At 43.3% G+C, this 20,188-nt stretch overlaps 1 long non-coding RNA gene across 2 annotated transcripts; it reads left to right on the forward strand.

Annotated features, from left to right (window-relative positions):
* The first annotated feature begins 6,863 nt into the window (after positions 1–6,863).
* Positions 6,864–10,232, forward strand: LOC141653514 (uncharacterized). Of its 2 annotated transcripts, none has more exons than XR_012547447.1 (5): positions 6,864–7,164; positions 7,969–8,059; positions 8,172–8,262; positions 9,072–9,164; positions 9,915–10,232. It is a non-coding gene; the product is annotated as an uncharacterized LOC141653514 (long non-coding RNA). The 2 variants fall into 2 exon arrangements; XR_012547448.1 differs by having other exon boundaries at positions 6,864–7,147.
* Positions 10,233–20,188: the final 9,956 nt, after the last annotated feature.

The following is a 20,188-nucleotide window of genomic DNA, read 5'->3' on the forward strand; positions in this document are numbered from 1 at the left end:
GATTGTAAAATGGTATAAAGGGAGCTAGAAAAGTATATATGAAAGTGGTACATCAATACTCAATATTAATTTATAATTTCTTGTGAAGATAAAATGGTAATTTAGTTTATAATATTCTAATGATAATCTTTAAAAACATAAAATTCGGTCCATTTGGTCCGGACCTATAATATCCGGGTTTGGTCCGGACCGGACCGAAGACCGAAAACTCAAAAAATGAGGACCGGGGACCGGACCTAAAAAATTCGGTCCGAGTTTGGTCCAGACCAAATGGTCCGTTCTATTTTTCCGGTCCGGACCTAAACTTGCTCACCCCTAATGGTGAATACGGAGCAATACCTTGAAGCCCAATGCAATGATGTGGGTTAGTTTGTTGTGTTGATAGATGTGTTATTGGACTAGACAGGCAAATGGACCCGATTTGAATGATTTGGTCCAATATCTGAACTGAGAAGCTGAGCTTGACTTAAAATTCGAGTTGACCCGATTTGAAAAAAAAATTGATATTTATTGTATACGAAAGTGTTATGGATATGTGAAGTTGAGGAAGAAGGAGTGTGGACGGGGTGTAGTACGAAAGATGGTAATGGGATTATGTAGTAGGACTATAAGGAACTATTAGATTAGCATGTGAGTAGAAAGCTATTAGGGATTTGCAAGATGGAGTTAGAAAGAAATTTGGAAAATTAAAGGGTTTAACATGGGGAGATAAATATGTGACGTTGGAACGATTCTAGTTAATGGTGGTAGTTGAATAGATGATCAACTAGATAACCTATTAAAGGAAAGTTTGTATTCTATGTTTATGGAATGTGAGAGAAGTAATGGAATTTGAAATGCTCGGTAGTGGTTAGATTGTTATTTAGGGTTTATTTATGGCATTTAAGGATATTTTGAGGTAAGGTGAAACTTTGGTAATAAGTTAAGTGGCGAAATGTGTAAGGAATTTTATGGCTTTTGACGGATGTATTTATTAGTATGGTAAGGTGTTATCCTAATGGTTCTACGGTTTGTGATTATCATTAGAATGGATTAGATGGCATAATATCCACATATGTAGTTGAAAAAAAAATGTTGAGGTACGTAATATTGACGGTAGTTATGATGGGATTCGTTGTTGAACGTATGAATTGAATGGAAGGGGATAAAGTTATATTTAAAGGTGAGAGTGTGGGAGTAATACGATGAATAGTAGTTGTGTTAAATTAATTAAGCTTTTATAAGAGTATAAGTCATGAGTGGACTGAATAAGTTGAAGGAGAGTTCCATTGTTTATTTGAAAGTGATTGATGATAAGGTATATAGCTTAAAGATCTGGTTGTTGTTGGGTTTATTATTCGCGGTGGCAAGAGGATATGAGATGTTGTAGTAGTAGTCCCAAGTTGATGAGTTGTTGAACCATGAAACTTTAGAGTTATTGATTTAAGAGGTGTGGGCAAGTGATTTTGACGTAGTAAGGATGACATGAATTTGTTGATGTATTAGTGGTGTATAAAAGTTATCTTGTTGTTAAAAGTATGCTAGTATTTAAAGGAATAAAGTGATATGGATTGGTTAGGTATGCATGAGGTTATGATTAAGATTGACGAGTGAAAAGTCTATCGATCCGAAATACTCAAGAGAGGGGGGGGGGGGGGGGTGAATTGAGGATTAAAAACTTAGCCCACTTTTTAAACGATTTGTTTAAGTGTAAGGATTGATTACTTATTTAAAGTTTTTTTTATTAAACTTTAACCAAGTAATTGATCGAATTGAAGAAACACGAAATAAACGAAAGAGAAGGAGAGACACACAGATTTTTGAAGTGGTTCAGTTTCACAAATCGAAACCTACGTCCACTATTCTCGATTAATAAATTTAGAACCTTTCTACGGATTACAAATTTACTAACCCAACTCGTACAACTAACCCTAGTTGTAACTCAAGTGAGTACCGTTAAATACTCGAGTGACAAACTTACGCTAATAAGAAAGCACTAATGATTCTACTAAAAGTTCACGTTAATGAACGAGTAAGAAATCAATTAAAGCATTATTATCTTATAACGATAACAATAAGAATGAATGCACACGTTAATAAAATACACGACCTTCTTCGAAAAATAACAAAACGGTTTTCTTGCTTTAAAACACGGTTTTTGCTTTTTTAAATAAATCAAAGTTATGCTCAAAGGTCTTACTTTCAAATGTAGCAAAGAGTAAAGTATTTATATATAGTAAAAGAGGAGCAAGGGTGAGAGGAGTTTCGGTCTCCTTGAAACCCTAATATGGCCGAAATAATATGATAATAGAATCATATCTTATTATTTTTATCCATAAAATCTTAGGAAAAGATATAAGTTGTTAATAGATTATCTTATAATATATTCACCTAATATTCTTTCCTTAATGCCCTAGATATGCCGAATGAAAATAAGGAAAAATCATAACAACTTTCCTTATTTTATTTAGCAATCTCTTAGAAAAGATATAGGATAATCATAAGATAATCCAATCAAATATATACATAATATATTTTCCTTAAACCCCTAGATTTGAGATTTTTATCAACAAAATATCTTGTCATATATACTAACCAAATTATGCTAATTATAAAAGATATGTTAAGATAATTTATAGAATAAAATCTTAACAATACTTATCTTATAGTAGTATGCTTACACGAGAACAACACGACCCATATGCCTTATTATCTCGAGCGTGAAACCCTAGCATATTATTAGGTTAGATTTAGGGTTTTAGAGTATGTAGTATTAGAAACCCTAATTAGTAACATGACTCAACTCATAAGTTGATTCAATACAATTACTAATTATAAGCTTATCATAAAACCATCCTCAATAAGAATATAAGCTTCCTTGTAAAATAAATACTTCTACTAAAAACATTTAAAAGAATAAAAACAGTTTTCTAAAAACAATTTAAAAACTAATTTTGTCGTGTATTATATAAACTTCACATCTCAATGTTATAGTAGAACAATGTTATAGTAGAAGATCTATAACATTGAGCTCTTATATAAGCAAAGTTATAGCTGTGAGGCTATAACTTTACCAATCTAAGAAGTGCATTCTTACGTTACCATTACGAGATAACCACCTACACTATTCTAATCTTCTTAGGAGATTTTCGAATGTAGGCTTCTTCATTATTCAAGCTTGATTAATCTTTAAATGAACTTCATCTTCTCATGAATGCTTGAATAATACTTCAATAGCTTGTAATATCTTGATCCTTGATTGAAAGCTTGATCATGATACAAACGCATCATACTTCCATCACAATTCCTTCATACTTGCAATTAGTAAGTCCAATCTAAAAGACTAAACAAACAATTGCGCGCAACGAGTATATAAAATATCAAGTACTCTTGATATCATCAAAACATAAACATATATTAATATGGTCCAACAAATTCCCCCTTTTTGATGATGGCAAGTCTCCTAAAATTGTAACTAAGTATATAGTTCCCCCTCAATATAATACCGTCATCTTTATAGATAAAGATTAACGCAAGATCAAAACAATTATGTTCAAGACCAGAGGCTTTAAGGACTTTAAGAGGCAATAGGTCTTGACAAGGAGCAATCTTAGGCAAATACTAAATCATGGTCATTTCTTCCCCCTCTTGACATCATCGAAAAGACGAGAACAGACATAAAACGACTAGAATGATATCAACCGAGGCAAGAAATATATATTTAATCAAAGCGCATATTATAGAATAAGAACGACTTCAACATAAGCAAGCCCTACATATAAAGTGTGTAATACAAACCAAGTTGAGTACAGATTGTGTAGGAGAGAAGGAAAGTAGTCACTCACCTAACTACGACCTACAGAAGCATGCATGCAATCTAACATGATAGATATCTCTAGCTACCGTACATATACACTCCAACCAAGCGAGGTCCAAAACACATGCCAAGGACTTACATATATATGAATGTGAGAAGAGGTAATTGGGTAAGAAGGGGCAAAATAATTTGGATATGTGGAGGTAAAAGCCAAGCCAGCACCGATCACAACCAAAAGTAACCATATTCCACTTTCCAACCCAACATGAAAGATGATGCACCATGCCAAGTATGGCACAAATACACTCATATCAACAAGTACTTCTCCTCAAGTAATATGGAAATGATAAGAATAGGAGTAATAAGAGATTCTTGCTTTTCCATCTTTTATAGTATCATTTTTCTCCTTTTTTTTTTTTTATATATTTGTATTTTTTTTTGTTTCAGTCCATCTTTTTCTTCTTCCTTCCAATATCCATTAAAAAAGCAACAAAATTGACCACAACAAGACTTCCAAACTTACCCACAAGACTAGCTTGACAAGGGTAGGCCATATGGAATGTAGTAGAATAAATAGGTCAAAACAAGGCAAATTTGGCTAATGTGAGGTTAGTAGGTAAAACGTAAAGGAATGGTCGCCTCTCCATATGTATCACCACCACAAACCCGAGTGTATACAGGTAATAAGAGATAAATTTCATGCTTATACAATTTGATGTTACATGCCATGTAAGGAGTACTACTCACATCCTAAATGAAACCAATCATGAATGCCAGTGGTTTATGAAGCTCTTAACCTTAGAATGTATATGTGATGAACAAGAGTTATGGTTTGTATACAACACAAAATATAATAGACTAGCAAACGGAATATTCTCATAAAATAATAAAATACTATATAAGAGTGTATTTGCAACGGAAAATACGAACATAGACATACAATCTCGTCAAATCTAGTCAGTCATATGGGAAATAAAATATTTATGACAAGTTTAGTTGCCACCAATTATACCAATTTTCAACCGTAAAGTCTCAAAACGTCCTCTAGCTAAAGGCTTTGTCAAAATGTCTGCCCGTTGTTTTTCAGTACTACAAAATTCGAGTTTTATATTCCCTTTTTCAACATGGTCACGTATAAAATGGTGTCTAATTTCAATGTGCTTAGTACGCGAGTCCTGAGCGGGATTTTTGGAATTATAATAGCACTCGTATTATCGCATAAAATAGGAATACAACCTACGTTAACACCATAATCACATAACTATTGCTTAAGCCATAATAATTGAGTACATACCAGTCCTGCTGCAATATATTTGGCTTCTGATGTTGAAAGAGTAACTGAATTCTGCTTCTTTCAACCCCAAGTGATAATACAAGGTCCAACAAATGTGGCAACACCTGACGTACTTTTCCTGTCTAAAGAACATCATGCGTAATCGGCATCAGTTTATCCGGCAAGATCGAAATGGCATTCCATAGGATACCATAGATATAGTTTGGACGTCTCAATAAGATATCGTAACATTCTTTTTACGACCGTCATATGCGATTCTTTGGGAGATGATTGATATCTCGCACAAACGCATACATTAAACATGATATCCAGTCTACTTGCAGTTAAATATAGCAATGATTCAATCATTCCTCGGTAAGTTGTTTCATCAACAGACTTGCCGTCTTCATCTAAAGTCAATTTCTTATCTACGACCATTGGAGTAGACATAACATGAGAATTTTCCATTCCAAACTTTCTAATTAATTCCTTAATTTATTTATGTTGATGAATCTTGATGCCTTCCTCAGTTTGTTGAATTTGTAGACCTAGGAAGAATTTCAATTCTCCCATCATACTCATCTCAAATTCAGAAGTCATCAACTCCAAAAAATACTCGCATAGATTACGGTTAGTTGACCCAAAAAAATATCGTCAACGTAGACTTGAACAACCAAAAGATCAGTTTCCTCGGTTTTTAGGAATAATGTCTTATCTACAGATCCTCTCTTAAATCCACTGTCAAGTAGAAATTTCGATAATCTGTCATACCAGGCCCTTGGTGCTTGCTTCAATCCATACAAGGCCTTATCTAATTTAAAGACTTGATCTTTAAATTTGTTATCCATAAATCCACGAGGTTATTCTATGAAGACTTCTTCTTGTAGGTACCCATTTAGAAACGCTGTCTTGACATTCATTTGGAAGAGCTTCATTCCTTTATAAGCTGCAAATGCTATCAGAAGTCTAATAGCTTCAAGACGAGCCACAGGTGCAAAGGTCTCGTCATAATCTATTCCTTCTTGTTGATTATAACCTTGTACCACCAATCTTGCCTTATTTCGAACTATGACCCCGACATCATCTAGTTTATTTCTAAACACCCATCTGGTTCCAATTACAGATCGATCCTTGGGTCTAGGAACTAGGTGCCACACTTTGTTCCGTTCGAATTGTTGAATCTCTTCTTGCATAGCTATAATCTAATCTGATTTTGCGAGAGCTTCCTTAATATTCGTTGGTTCAATTGTTGATAGAAACGAATAGAAAGAGCAGAAATTATTCAAGGATCGTCGCGTTTAAACACCCTTTTTAATATTACCAAGTATGATTTCCATAGGATGTGAACTCTTATATTTCCATTTTGTTGAAGTACTTGGTTCTTCAGCATTTGAACTTGATCGAACTTCATTTGTCTTAGAGTTTAAGGACTTTCCCCCTGAATCCAATCCTAGTGTTGTGGTTGAGTCAGGTATGACTTCAGACTCATTACTTTGATTTGGATTCAATGTTATAGTAGCATCAGCTATAACATTGGGTTGAGATCCCTTATCTTGAGACAAAGTTATAGTATCATCAACTATACACTACTACAATTCTAGACTAAGAGGACGCTTCTTAGAGTACGGTTGGGAACAGAACCGTCTTGCATCAACCAATTAATTTTGGCGCCTCTAGTGGTCACATGTTTAGCACGGTTACAAAAAGACCCGTCCTCTTAGAAAGAACAACAAGGACGGTTGGTCAATTTAACCGTCTTCTTTACTATATTCAAGACGGTTAAGTCATTGAACCGTCATCCATATTTTTTTATCAAAAAATTGAAATTCTCAATCAAACAAACAAGCCCTAAACCGGATGAGCATAATCGTCTCTCATCACCTCCGCATTCTCCTTCTTCATCGCCCCAACGCAACACCACTGCCCTCATCAACACCACCGCTCTAGTGCAGTACCGATGCCCTCCGTCATCTCCCTGATTGCAAACAATCGCCTTTATTAATCGTAATTAGTAATTGCCCTAACGTCACCGCATCACTACGTTTCCACTCAGTCCGCCTCCGCACGCCTCCACTCCGGTACGCCGTAGATTCTTGTATGTATTTCACTTTTCAGTCTTTTAATTTTATGATTAGTTTTGATTTGTCCTTGACATGCTAATATTACCATTAATTAAGAACACCGTTGCAGAACTAAGTCTGCAAAATAATCACAAGAACTACGATTTAGATCTGGTTTCTTAGTGTGCTTAGTCATTCTTCTCCAATCATGAAGCTATTGTTGTGTAGCATTGTGTCCATCTATGTTGTGTCATGGTTTTGTCGATTGATATTTGAGGAGATGATAGCATAATTCATTGAGTGACAGATTACTCTTGCTTTCATTGCATTCTTTAATTTTATCAAGTCCTTTTACATATTATTTGCAGAATTTGATTTGTCAAAATGTGGCTGAAAAGTGCTTGATAGAAACTTTGAGACAAAACACATGTGACTTGAATTAAAATACTTTGTTTATTTGTTAGTTGCTCTTCATTTTTTCGTATTATGACTGTGTATTTCGCTCTTCACATATAGTCATCATTATGATACTAATTGGAATTACTTAGTCATCTTTATATCTACCCACTTGCCATGCGTGCCATTCACACACCCTTTGTTTGGATTGTTTATTACTAGCGGTCCTGAACTAGTCTTCGCTATCAACTACGAGTATAATGTTAAATGAAAATGCAGCTATGGTTGGAATTGGTAGTGGGACTATGCTAATATAAAGAGCAGATTAATATATCTTCTCTCAATTTTTGGCTTTGTAAGACACCGATATTTTAGTATGGAGCACTTGGTTTTTACTTATACAACACTTACAATGATAATGCTGCACTTGTTTACTGAAACAGAAAGCTGGCCTTACTCTTTTCCTGCTTCAGAGGATTTTCCAACATTGGATCAATAAGGAAATCTCTCTGGTAGATTACTGATTTACGATAGGTTGGTACAATGGATAATTAATATATCCTTGTTCCTTTTCTCGAAATTATGTTCTAAACAAAAAAAATTGGCTTTGTTAACCTGAAAGTCTAATAGTTTTGATATTGTGTAGTTACTCTGATAAAGATTATACTCCAGCTGAAGGTGCATATGTTGGGCTAGCTTCCTTAACTGAAGTGAACTCATGGCAATTACAAAGCAAGGTATTACAATTAAGGAACCTGAGCTTAAAATGTTCTCGTTGTGTACTTATGAGGAAGCATAGTAGCTAAAATTAATGCTCAGTTATCGTAGACCTTATATTAGTTTCTCTACTCGAATCTCATCCGTTGTGGTCGTTTACCAGGAACGTAGTGCAACACATGATACTAATTCTTCAATCTTATGTTTGTCAATGATTCTACGAGTTTAAAAGACAACATCCCTATATAGTAGTAGTATAGTAGAACTGAATCAATGAGGAAGGTATCAATATCTAAAAAGCTTCATAAGTGGTTACTAAGCCGTAGTGATTAGAAATCATGTGATTCATTAAAAATCAAGAATAACTAGGAAAACTCTCAAACAATGGTTCAAGAAATCGTAAGAGTAATATACTTGAGAGTTGAGACCCTGTCTTATGTGGAATCTTCCTGATATCGAGCTCTCTTTATCCAACTGCACTCTAGGATGATCCAACGTCGAACACACTCTTCTGTTCTGAGCTCAACATCAATAGGAGTATAGTTTTCAGTAACCTTACACCAGCATTGCTAAACCTGGTGACTTTATGAAACATTGAGAAACAGCTCCGTAACCAATGCTAACATAAATTTCTGACAATTTTGAGGAACTGATGATATTAATGCGCTAATTAGAGGAATTGATGCAGATTACTTCAACATGCCGCAGCTAAATCATGTATATTATTTGTGGTATTTAAGGAAATCTCGACATATTAAGCATATGCAACTTTTGTTTGAAATGCTTTGGGTACTTAGGGAAATCTCATTATCTATATTATTTGTGGTAGGAGGTAAGGATTATTGCCGCTGGTTCAAAGGGTGCACTGAAAAACCAAGGCGAACTGAAAGATGATATAAATGTTGCACGTGAAGAAAAGCAGGTGAGAATGATTCTTTCCAACTTTTTATATGTAATAACCATTTCATTGTTTGGGTATGGAAGAAAGATGTATTGGGAGGGGAAAAGGGTGGAGGGCAGGGTACGAGTCTTGTGCTTTCATCCAAATATGTCCTATGATAGAGTTATATAAATTTGGCCTTGAACAAAGTTAGACATGTCGACCCAGGACGAGCAACCTAAGTTCAGTGTCATAGTCTAAGCCACCTAAGTTCAGTGTCACAGTCTAAGTGCCATAGTCTAAGCCTATAGCCCTAACCCCTGAGCTATGCACAATTTAGCAAATCTAATGTCATCTAGCTAGCCAATTCCTCTCTTGTTTGGCTACTGTCTAGTGTCTTTGTATCTGAACTAGCTTGCCAATCCCCCGCCCGTTTGCTTGATCATACTTGTATTCATTCTTAGACAATGATTACTAATATCCTCTAAGTCTGTAATCGCAATCATAAAATAAATAAATATTGATGATATTCAGGGACATTGCATCAAATTTCACATCTTGTATCCATAAGGAATCTCATCCTTTCTAATCCATGTTTATTTTATTGTTGTGGGTTTATTTTTTATACATTGTAGTTGGCATGATTTCGATTTGAGTTTCCTACGCAGCCCTTTCCAAGTGTACACCCTTTCATTTGTTTATTTTGTTTCAATTTTAACTTTATTTTATATAAATTACACGTGTTGATATGTAAATAATTGTAATTGTGTTTTTTGGTTACTTTGTATGTAGTTCATGATTAAAGCCAAAGGACATACTCGGTTGAGAAAATTGATGAGGTGCGGTCAATTTGGGCTAAATATGCATTGGAGTTTAAGGCGCAAGTATTTGATGGCAATGTCTGAAGTATTTAGGCTCAACTAATGTTAGTGCTTGTTAAAAAATCAATTCTTGATAGTTTGTATTTTGGTGGTTCAAACCTTATTCCGTCTTGTTTGGTTTGATTTAGAGTATAAATGTAAGAATTGTTGTAATGTAGCCGGATATAATATTTAAGCTATACGACTATTGTCGTATAGGGTATGAATAAAAAAATTTCCATTTCAAAAATCTAGTTGTCAAGAAGCATGGATGCGAGCAACAATTGTGAGGGAAATATTCATAAATTCGCACTAATTTCATTTCAAAAAAATTTGTGTAGAAGACGGTTCAAAAAGAAAGCGTGCTAAAGTTGGCGCAAAGTTTAAGCGCGCCATGAATTTAATGCAAGACGGTTAAGCGGCGCAACCGTCTTCTTTGTAAATGAAAAGAAGACGGTTCAAATCCACAACCGTCCTCTTTTGAAAACCAAAAGAGGACGGTTTGACTTCACACTAACCGTCCTCTTAGGCAACGAGGACGGGTGATTTTAGGACGGTTGTTTTAAGATTTAAGGACGGTTTTGAACCATCCTCTTTGTCTGTTTTTGTAGTAGTGATAACTTTAGTTTTCTTCTCTTTGTCATTTGAAGAATGATCAAGCTCATCATTTGTTCCTTCAATCTCCTTGTCCTCAATTTCCAATTCTGGAGGATCATTTCTGGAAAGACGAAAGTCAGGTTCATCCTTGTCTTCTTCCTCATCCTGTAAGGGCTTATCAAACACAATTATCTTCATCAAAAATAACATGAATACTTTCTTCAATACAAAGTTTTCTTTTATTGAAGACCTTATAAGCCTTGCTATGATCCGAATAACCTATAAAAATAGCCTCATCACTTCTAGGTTCAAACTTACTTCACATATTTTTACCATTGATATGAACAAAACACTTACTCCCAAAACAACGAAGATGAGAGATATTAGGCTTACGACCTCTTAGAAGTTCATAAGGGGTTTTCTTTAGGATAGGTCTTATCATAGCACGGTTATGAATATAACATGAAGTACTAATGGCTTCAGCCCAAAAATTACGAGGATACCACTGCACAAAAGCATTGTACGAGCCATATCTTCTAGTGTTCTATTCATACGTTCAACAACACCGTTTTGTTGAGGAGTTCGAGGTGCAGAAAAGTTATATCCTACACCATTAACTCTACTGATGGGGCATATTCTGCACCGCTGACCAAGTCAACACACTGAGCAAGGTCAAAGATATCCACAGCAAGTCAACGACTTAGACTGCCTAGCCGATGCAGCCCATCGGCCTGCTAGCCAGGTATCGGCATGGCAACCCGCCAAACCGGGGCACATATCCGCGTACTCACATCCAAGACCCTACTGCCCGCCGTAGGACAATCGGCCGAGGGTAGAACGGTCTTTCCACCTGATAAGCCACTTGGCCACTTGGCCACTACGTGACAAAAGGTGAAAGCCTATAAATACTCCTCAACCTTCATTGAGGAAAGGATCCCACAACTTAACCTAAAATACACTATTCATCTGGTAATATCTCCCTTATCTCTCTACAATACATTCCTAGCCAATTAGTATACAACTTATACCTCTAAGTTCACTGACTTGGGCGTCGGAGTGAGTACGCTTGGCACAAAGCCAAGCCCTCAGTTCGTTCATTGTTGCAGGAAAGGCCGAGAGAGGCGATAGGAGCGGGAAGGGTTCAACCAAAGACATTATTCTACAAGCCACGGGTGGTAACGATACTTGCTCTGGAATTACACCCGGAACAATTGGCGCCGTCTGTGGGAAAAGACACTAGAAGCTAGTCACATTCATTCCCAAACAAACAAAAAAAAAAAAAAAAAAAACCCACCCAAAAAGCTAAGAAAATGTCTAAACAACAAGATGCAGTCGTAACCGACGAAACTGCATTTTACCAAGATGATACTTTCAACACCGAGTGATCTGACCCTCCACCGGTGGAGTAATCCAACCGGAGTTCGGGATGCCATCAATACCCGACACACGCCATTGCCGACCAACCAGGTCACCATCATGGGACATATGGTTGACGAGCTGCCGAAAATGCTCCTAGACCTAATTAGTAACACGCTGCTCACACCGTCACGCCGACAAGAGCAGCGTGAAACCGCTCCCAGAGACCGGGGCCCAAAACGTGACTCCGAGAAACTTGAACGGAGCACTAGGAGAAGCCGACCCAGCCAAGTCGCCTGGGAGCCCAAAGTGGGCGCGGTAGACCTAAGTCCTTCCCGCACTCGTGGGAGGACAGAGTCCCCGCCGCACGAACGAGGCTCACCCCGAAGGAGCCAGAGGAGTCCGACTCAGCAGAGTTGGAGAAGAAGTCCGAGCCGAAGAAGGAGCCCCTCCCGCTACGGGGGGAGGAGCCAGGTTAGGGACGCAAGGAGCCGATCGCCGCGTGTCGTTCAAGCACGTGGTCGCGCCCCTTAACGCCTACGCCCGGAAGTCCGGTGCCAAATAAGCTCAGCCGCCACCCCGTCATACAAGGGGGATGGTGATCCGATCGACCACGCCGAGGCCTTCGAGCCTTACATGTCGGTATGGGAGCGACCCGATGAGGTCCGGTGCCGAATTTTCCCAACAACTTTGCATGGGATGGCTCGTAGTCGGTATAAAGGGCTTCCCGATGGCTCGGTGTACTACTACGCCGACCTGAAGGGCGCCTTCCTAGCCCGATACTCTCGCAATAAAGAAGGGCCGTAGAGACGTCGACCTCCCGACTCATCGACGGAGGGGGCGAGTCTCTCCGGAGCTACGTGAAGAGGTTTGATGAAAAGGTCCAGCAGATTCGAGAAATCAATCCCAATCGGCGGCCTTCGGCGATGAAGGGCCTCCCGAAGGGAGATTTAAAAATGAGCTCATCAAGTGCGGAGGCCGAGCATGGACGCCGCTGTGCGGTTGGCCGACCAAGCCATCAAGGTAGAGGACTATCACAAGCCTCGGGTAGGCCCAAATGGCCAAGCCGAGCACCCAGGGGAAAGACGCCGTGGCGACAACAGGTCACGGTCCGACGAAAGACGCCGTAAGAATGATAGGTCGCGGTTAGACAAGCCGCTCGGAAACAAAGCCCGGCGGATACCCGGGGAGCTCGGGAACGTACTACAAAAAAACAAGACGAAAATCACACCCTCTCGGTTGTATCGGCCGCCGAAGTTTTCGCTTTGAGCAAGAACGAGGGCCAGAAATGGGAAAGACCCCAGCCGCCGAGGAGTGACGGTGACACGAGCCGATCGCAAGTACCACGGCCACACCGGACACCTTACCAACGATTGCCGACACCTGAAGGATGCCATTGAGGAACTGATCCAAAAGGGGAACCTCGGCAAATATGTTGCCAAAGGCCGAAACCGATACCTCGGCGGATCGACCGGCAAGTCCACCGCCGAGCGGTTAGAGTAGTCAATGTCGTCATCGAACAAAGAAAAAAAAGTGGGTCCGCTCATGAGCACAAACGGCCCCAGGATGAGCCTCATCCGGCCATCAACTTTGTGCCCAACACAAAGAACCCCGCTCCCAAAGATCCCGGACATGACCATTGGACAAGAAGACTACGATGGAGTCGCCGCTTTTCATAGCAACCCACTTACATCCGCCGGACATAGCCAACCACTTAGTGAAGCGATGCCCGATTGACACGGGCGCCTACACAAACGTTATGTACAGAGAATGCTTTCGGCCTCTGACCGAGGATCGAAGATCTCGAATCCTCGCACCGACCCATTGTACGGACTTTTTTCGGGGACGGCTGGTACCCCGGGGTCGGTTAAATTGCCGGTGAGGTTTGGCGAGGGGAATACTGACCAAGAGTGTTATGTCCGAATTCATAGTCATCGACGGCGTGTCCGCCCACAACGTTCTCGTAGGCCGGGTCACTTTGAGCGAGATCGACGCCGTGGTATCCATCGGGCCCCGACACGATATATGTCTCGCAGGGGAGGCGCGAAGCTCACCTCGGAAAACGAAGACCCGATTTATGGGAGGTTTACGCTAATAGCTCGAAGGCCGACATCGTTATTATCAGCCCAAACGGAGACGTGTTTGAGCACGCCTTGAAGCTTACCTCATTGGCCTCAAGCAATGAATCCAAATACGAGGCGGTAATAACCGGAGTCGAACTAGCTAAAGCCGCCGGAGCAGAGCGTATCATGGTAACGACGGACTCACTCCTAGCGGCCAACCAGATCAAAGGGGAGTGCGAAGCCCGGGACTACGGGACGATAAGGTATCTAGTGAGGGTGAGGGCGTCGCTTCGTAACTAAAATCCTTCCGGATCAGTACACCCCGCACCGGGAACGATCGGACCATCGGCATGGTCGAAGGAGCGAGAGACCGAGGAGGTAGAGATTGACCCGAGCCGCACCGTAACCATCGGTGTCAACTCGGAACCAAAATTGAGCCGACCTCCTGGACCCGCCGAGGAAAAATAAAGATGTTTTTGCATACTCGGCGGCCGAGATGCAGTGTGAACCGGAGGTGATTGTTCACAAGGTGAACGTACTCACCACCGCTCGCCTGATCAAGCAGAGAATGAGGAACTCCTCCGCCGAGAAGGACGAGGCCATCAAAGCCGAAGTAGACAAATTACTAGCGGCGGGTTTTATCATGCCTTGCACTTACCCCGAGTGGTTAGCCAATGTTGTAATGGTGAAGAAGTCATCGGGGCATGGAGAATGTGTGTAGACTTTACCAACCTTAATAAAGCATGCCCCAAAGATTGCTACCCCTTGCCTCGAATAGATAGTTTGATCGACGCCACGGCAGCTACACCATCTCGAGCTGTTTGCCGGACGCCTTCTCGGGGTATCACCAAGTGTTCATGGTCGAAGAAGACATGCCTAAATGCGCATTTATTACCGCCAACGGCACATACATGTACAAAATGATGCCGTTTGGTTTGAAGAACGCCGGAGCAACGTACACGAGGCTGGTGGACAAAGTGTTCCAAAACCAAAAAGGGCGAAACATTGAGGCTTACGTCGACGATGCTATTGTAAAAAGCAAATCCGACAGCGAGCATCTGGCCGACTTACACGAAACATTTTGTTCACTAAGGAAATACAAGATGAAGCTCAACCCAATGAAATGCAACTTCGGTGTCGGGCGGGTAAATTCCTAGGCGTACTTGTCGGTGCAGGGGCATAGATGCCAATCCAGACAAGGTCCGAGCAATCCTAGACCTACCGGAACCAAGGAATCGGAAAGAGGTTATGATGCTGACCGGGAGAATGGCGGCTCTTGCTCGTTTCATCTCTCGGTCAGCCGACAAAAGCACCCCATTTTTCAAAGTGTTGAAAGGAAATAAAGACTTGGTGGGGGGAGGAACAGAGCACGGCTTTCAAACAACTAAAAGCTCACCTTCAGACTCTCCCAACTCTGTCGGTGCCGATCGGGGGAGACACTATACCTATACATAGCAGATTACCTCGGCCACGGTCAGTTTTGTGATCATCGGGGAAGAAGACAAGCAAAGAACACCCAATCTCGCCGTCGACACCATACACTGTTGCCGCCGAGAAAAATTACCCACTAATTGAGAAAGCGCCTTCGCCGTTGTCGTTGCCACAAGGAAGTTAAAACCCTACTTCGATGCACACCCCGTGACGGTCCTAACCGATCAGCCGTTGGAGAAAGCTTTAGAAAAATTCGAGCAATCCGGAGCTCATCAAATGGGCGGTGGAACTCTCCGGTTTCGGCATTCAGTACAAACCAAGGCCTTCGATAAAGGGGCAAGCGCTTGCAGATTTCCTGGCCGAATGCACATATCAGGAAGAGCCAAACCCAGGCATATGGGAGGTCTACACCGACGGCTCCTCCACGACGAATAGCTCAGGAGCCGGCATCCTTATCATCAGCCCAAACGGAGACGAGTTTGAGTACGCCCTGAAATTCACCTTCTCGGCCTCGAACAATGAGTCCGAATACGAGGCGGTGGTAACCGGAGTCGAGCTAGCTAGGGTGCGGAGCGAACACATCGTGTTGAAGATCGACTCATTTGTTGGTTACCAACCAAATCGAGAGGGGAGTATGAGGCTCGGGACGACGGAATGGTAAGGTACCTGGAGAGGGTAAAAGCCGACGTAGCAAAATTAAAATCCTTCCAAATCCAGTGTGTTCCCGGCATCCGAGAACAACCGGGCCGACGCTCTCTAAGTGGCCGGCTCAACCATCAAGAATGTCACCAAACGTCTTTGGTAGATATCGTGAATGCGAAAAGCATCACCGAGACCGTCGGCATGGTGGGTAACATAGAGACCGAGACAACGTGGATGACTCCTATAATGAGATACAAGCTTACGGGTGAATTACAGGAGGGCCGCAATCCCTCGGCCAAAATAAAAGGATCGCCGCCGGTACCTGGTATTCGAAGGGGAACCGTATAGGAGATCCGTAATAAGACCACTCTTGAAGTGTGTCGGTCCGGCCGACGCGTAACGCAGAACTAATCTTGTGTAAATTCACGAGGGCATCTGTGGACATCACATGGGGGCAAGAACACTAGCCCACAAAGCTCTCCGAGCTGGCTACTTCTGGCCCACCATGCTTCAAGATTCCGTAACGAAGACCAAGAAGTGCACGAACGCGCGGATGCACGCCCGGTGATACACGCTCCCTCCAGAGACCTACACGGTGCTCGGTCCCCTTCCTTTCGCGCAATGGGGATGGACATGCTAGGGCCGTTCCCGACAGACCTCCGGAGGAAGGAAATTCTTAATCGTCGCCGTTGACTACTTCACCAAATGGGTTGAGGCCGTAGCGATGCACCAGCAAAGACCCACGGCCGGCGTCGAAAGGTAACTGGGAAAACGTTATAACCCGCTTCGGATTGCCCCAAGTTATGGTATTTGACCACGGTCGAGAATTTTGGAGCGACCTAATAATGAACTGGTTAGAGGAGCTGGGCATCAAGTTTGCGTACTCCTCCGTCCGCCATCCGCAGTAACGGGCAGCGGAGGCGACCCAACAAAACCATCCTCAACGGCTTAAAGAAGACAAAGTCGAAGACCTTAAGGGAAGGTGGGCGACGAGCTACCCGGCGTCCTATGGTCCCTTCGAACCACCGAGAAAGAAGCAACGGGATACACCCCCTTCCACCTAGTCTACGGCTCCGGCGCCCCGCCGATCGAAGCGACGATGCCGACATTCGAACGACCACCTTTGACCCATTGAAAACGAGGAGGGCCTAAGGGCTTCCCCGGATCCGGTCGAAGAGAGCCGAGACACGGCACGCCCGAACTTGGCCGTATATCGAACCGGATGAAGAGAGCCTACAACCGAAGAGTCCACAAAAGGGACTTAAAAATAGGGGACCTAGTCCTAAGGAAGTCGGCTGCCACCAACAAAGGAAATATTCATGGCAAACCGACGGCCAATCGGGAAGGTCCCTACAGAGTAGGCCGAGGAGATGAGGCGGGTACATACCGGCCGCAGACATGGGAGGTGTGCCCTTGATGAGCCATTGGAACACCGACAACTTGAGAAAATACTTTGTATAGCGGCGGAGGTATCCAAACCCATTGTGGACACCCCAGCGCACAATCATAACATATGAATGAAACGCCCGTGTTCCCCATCAAAGTGTCTCGTCCCCTCCGAAATTTGCCACCAAACGAGGAAAGAACGCTATCGAAGCCGCAACCCCGATTACCTCGGTCAAAACCGAGAGCGACGGGGAACACGACGGCCGATACGCTAAAAAGATAGACGTATACTCAGCGCAATTGAGACGCCAATCTAGCGGTCAATATGCCTACACGATTCTACGGACGCTATCGAAGCCGCAACCCCGATTACCTCGGTCAAAACCGAGAGCGACGGGGAACACGACGGCCGATACGCTAAAAGATAGACGTATACTCAGCGCAATTGAGACGCCAATCTAGCGGTCAATATGCCTACACAGCGATTCGGACGCTTATCGAAGCCGCAACCCCGATTACCTCGGTCAAAACCGAGAGCGACGGGGAACACGACGGCCGATACGCTAAAAGATAGACGTATACTCAGCGCAATTGAGACGCCAATCTAGCGGTCAATAGCCACGATTCTGGGACGCTTATCGAAGCCGCAACCCCGATTACCTCGGTCAAAACCGAGAGCGACGGGGAACACGACGGCCGATACGCTAAAAAGAAACGTATACTCAGCGCAATTGAGACGCCAATCTAGCGGTCAATATGCCTACGCAGTTACGGACGCTAAAGACGTTGAACACATTGACGTGCATTCAAACCGCCTCGGTCATGCCAAGTGCAAGAGCAAACGCACTCAATTAGTAACGCGAAAGAATAAACGAAAAGCGTGATCAAAGCCCCGGCCAAGCCAAAGGCCGACAAAATAACTTTATTAGGATGATCGAAAGGAGAGTACAAACGACGGCCGTCCCCGTGGGGGGTAGCCTAAACTCTACCTACCAAAGCATTACAAAAAAACGAAAAAACAAAAGGAAAAGCAAAAGATTGCAGACTTGGGATTTGAAGCGCCAAAAGGATGGCGAGGGGAGAGAAGGCTCAATAATTGGCCCCGAAGCAGTGAAGCTATCCGAGACGCCGGTGAGTCGGTGACGACCGCCCGTCTCCCTATGCTGTTGTTGCCCTCCATCGTAGCAACAACATCTTCGGTGGCCGGCTTTGAGGAAGGCGACCACCTCAAGCAACTCCTTGGCCTCATTGCACCACCGAGCCACCTTCGCTGCCTCCGCCTTCTCCGCAGCCTCAGCTATCTCATCCATGAACTGGTCATACTTTTCCCACGGGAAGGAGCCTTCGGGGACAGACCTTCTGATTGCCTCCCTGGCCGCCTCCTCGGCCCGGCCCCGGAATCTGGCGCACATTCTAGGGAGGAGATCATCTTGGAGCATCGCAATATCCTTCTCTTTTTGAGCAAGGACTGCGCATGTCACTAAGCGCCTCCGCCGCTTGTGGAATCGATCCTCCCACTCGTCCCTCTTGGCAACCACAGTGTCGTAGGCGCCTTTATACCGGTCCCGCTCCTCCATCATTTTGGCCGTGGCGCCATCAGCATTCTCAACTTTGGCTCTCTCGGCCCTCAGCAGCTTCTCAGCCTCCTCCGCACGCCTCACCGCAGCATGAAGATCCGGCTTAGCCTTCCCGGCTTCCCCCTTCGCAGCGAAAAGGTCAAGCTTGAGCCTTGCAATCGCCGCCCGGACCGGGCCGTGGCCTTTTTCTTGCTCCACGATGAAAGAGGCCGCGGACGACTCCATCTCCCCAACCTCTTATATATTTCCTCGCCTTCCGCCACGAGCTCGGCGGGAGTAACCCTTCGGGAGAGGAGTCCACGACGACGTTCGACCATGACCTTCTCGATCGCCTTCACAGTCGCTTCCCTACTTGCGTTCGGTGAGAGAACGACGATTTGGCGGTGGATCTACAAAAAGTTTACACAGAGCATCCATGTCACCTTGCGTTGACACGTCGAAAGCTTTGTCGTCGGGAATGTCCAACGAGCCGGCCAAATCCGAACCACAAGTTAAGTCCGTACCAGTTCGAACCCTCTTAGTCGGAGGGCTGGTGAGAGCGGTGCTCCTCCGCGGCCACGGTAGAAGCGGACGGTGGGTCTTTCCTCTTCTTCGGTGAAGGGGCCTTAGCAACGGTCACCTCCCCTCGAAATGTTGATCACCTCCACATGAACCTTTTCGCCACCTAGGGGTCGAAGAGGAGTTGCCATTGATCTGACCCTCCGACTTGGACGCTGCCTTCTTTGTTCTCTTGGCACGACGCCAAGAACCCGTGCTCGAGCCGTCTCGGATCCAACGCCTCGTCTGTTTGTCCATGAGTTCGTTAGGGGATAGTCGGCGATCCTTCGTTTCAGCCGTAGGGTGACGGATAAGAACCTTCCCGTCCTTATCAAGCCCCTGACCTCTTGAGTCCTTCTCGGACAGATCCCGACCAAACCGTCTGCAAGAAACCGAACAAGAGTTAAATAAAAAAAGAGTAAGAACAAAGCTCAGAAAAAAGGAACATAACGAGCAAAGGTGGGCCTCACACCGACCCCACTCACCCCAGATTGAGGGCGGTATGAGGCCGACGCGGCATAGCGGCTCGTCTTGAAGAATAACTGGTCTGGGGGGCAGCCATCCCTCCTCAAAGCATCAAATAGCTGCATTGCCCGCCTCTCATCCGCAGTAAGAGG

This window comes from Silene latifolia, chromosome 4 (assembly GCF_048544455.1).
Source record: "Silene latifolia isolate original U9 population chromosome 4, ASM4854445v1, whole genome shotgun sequence".
Taxonomy (NCBI): Eukaryota; Viridiplantae; Streptophyta; class Magnoliopsida; order Caryophyllales; family Caryophyllaceae; genus Silene; species Silene latifolia.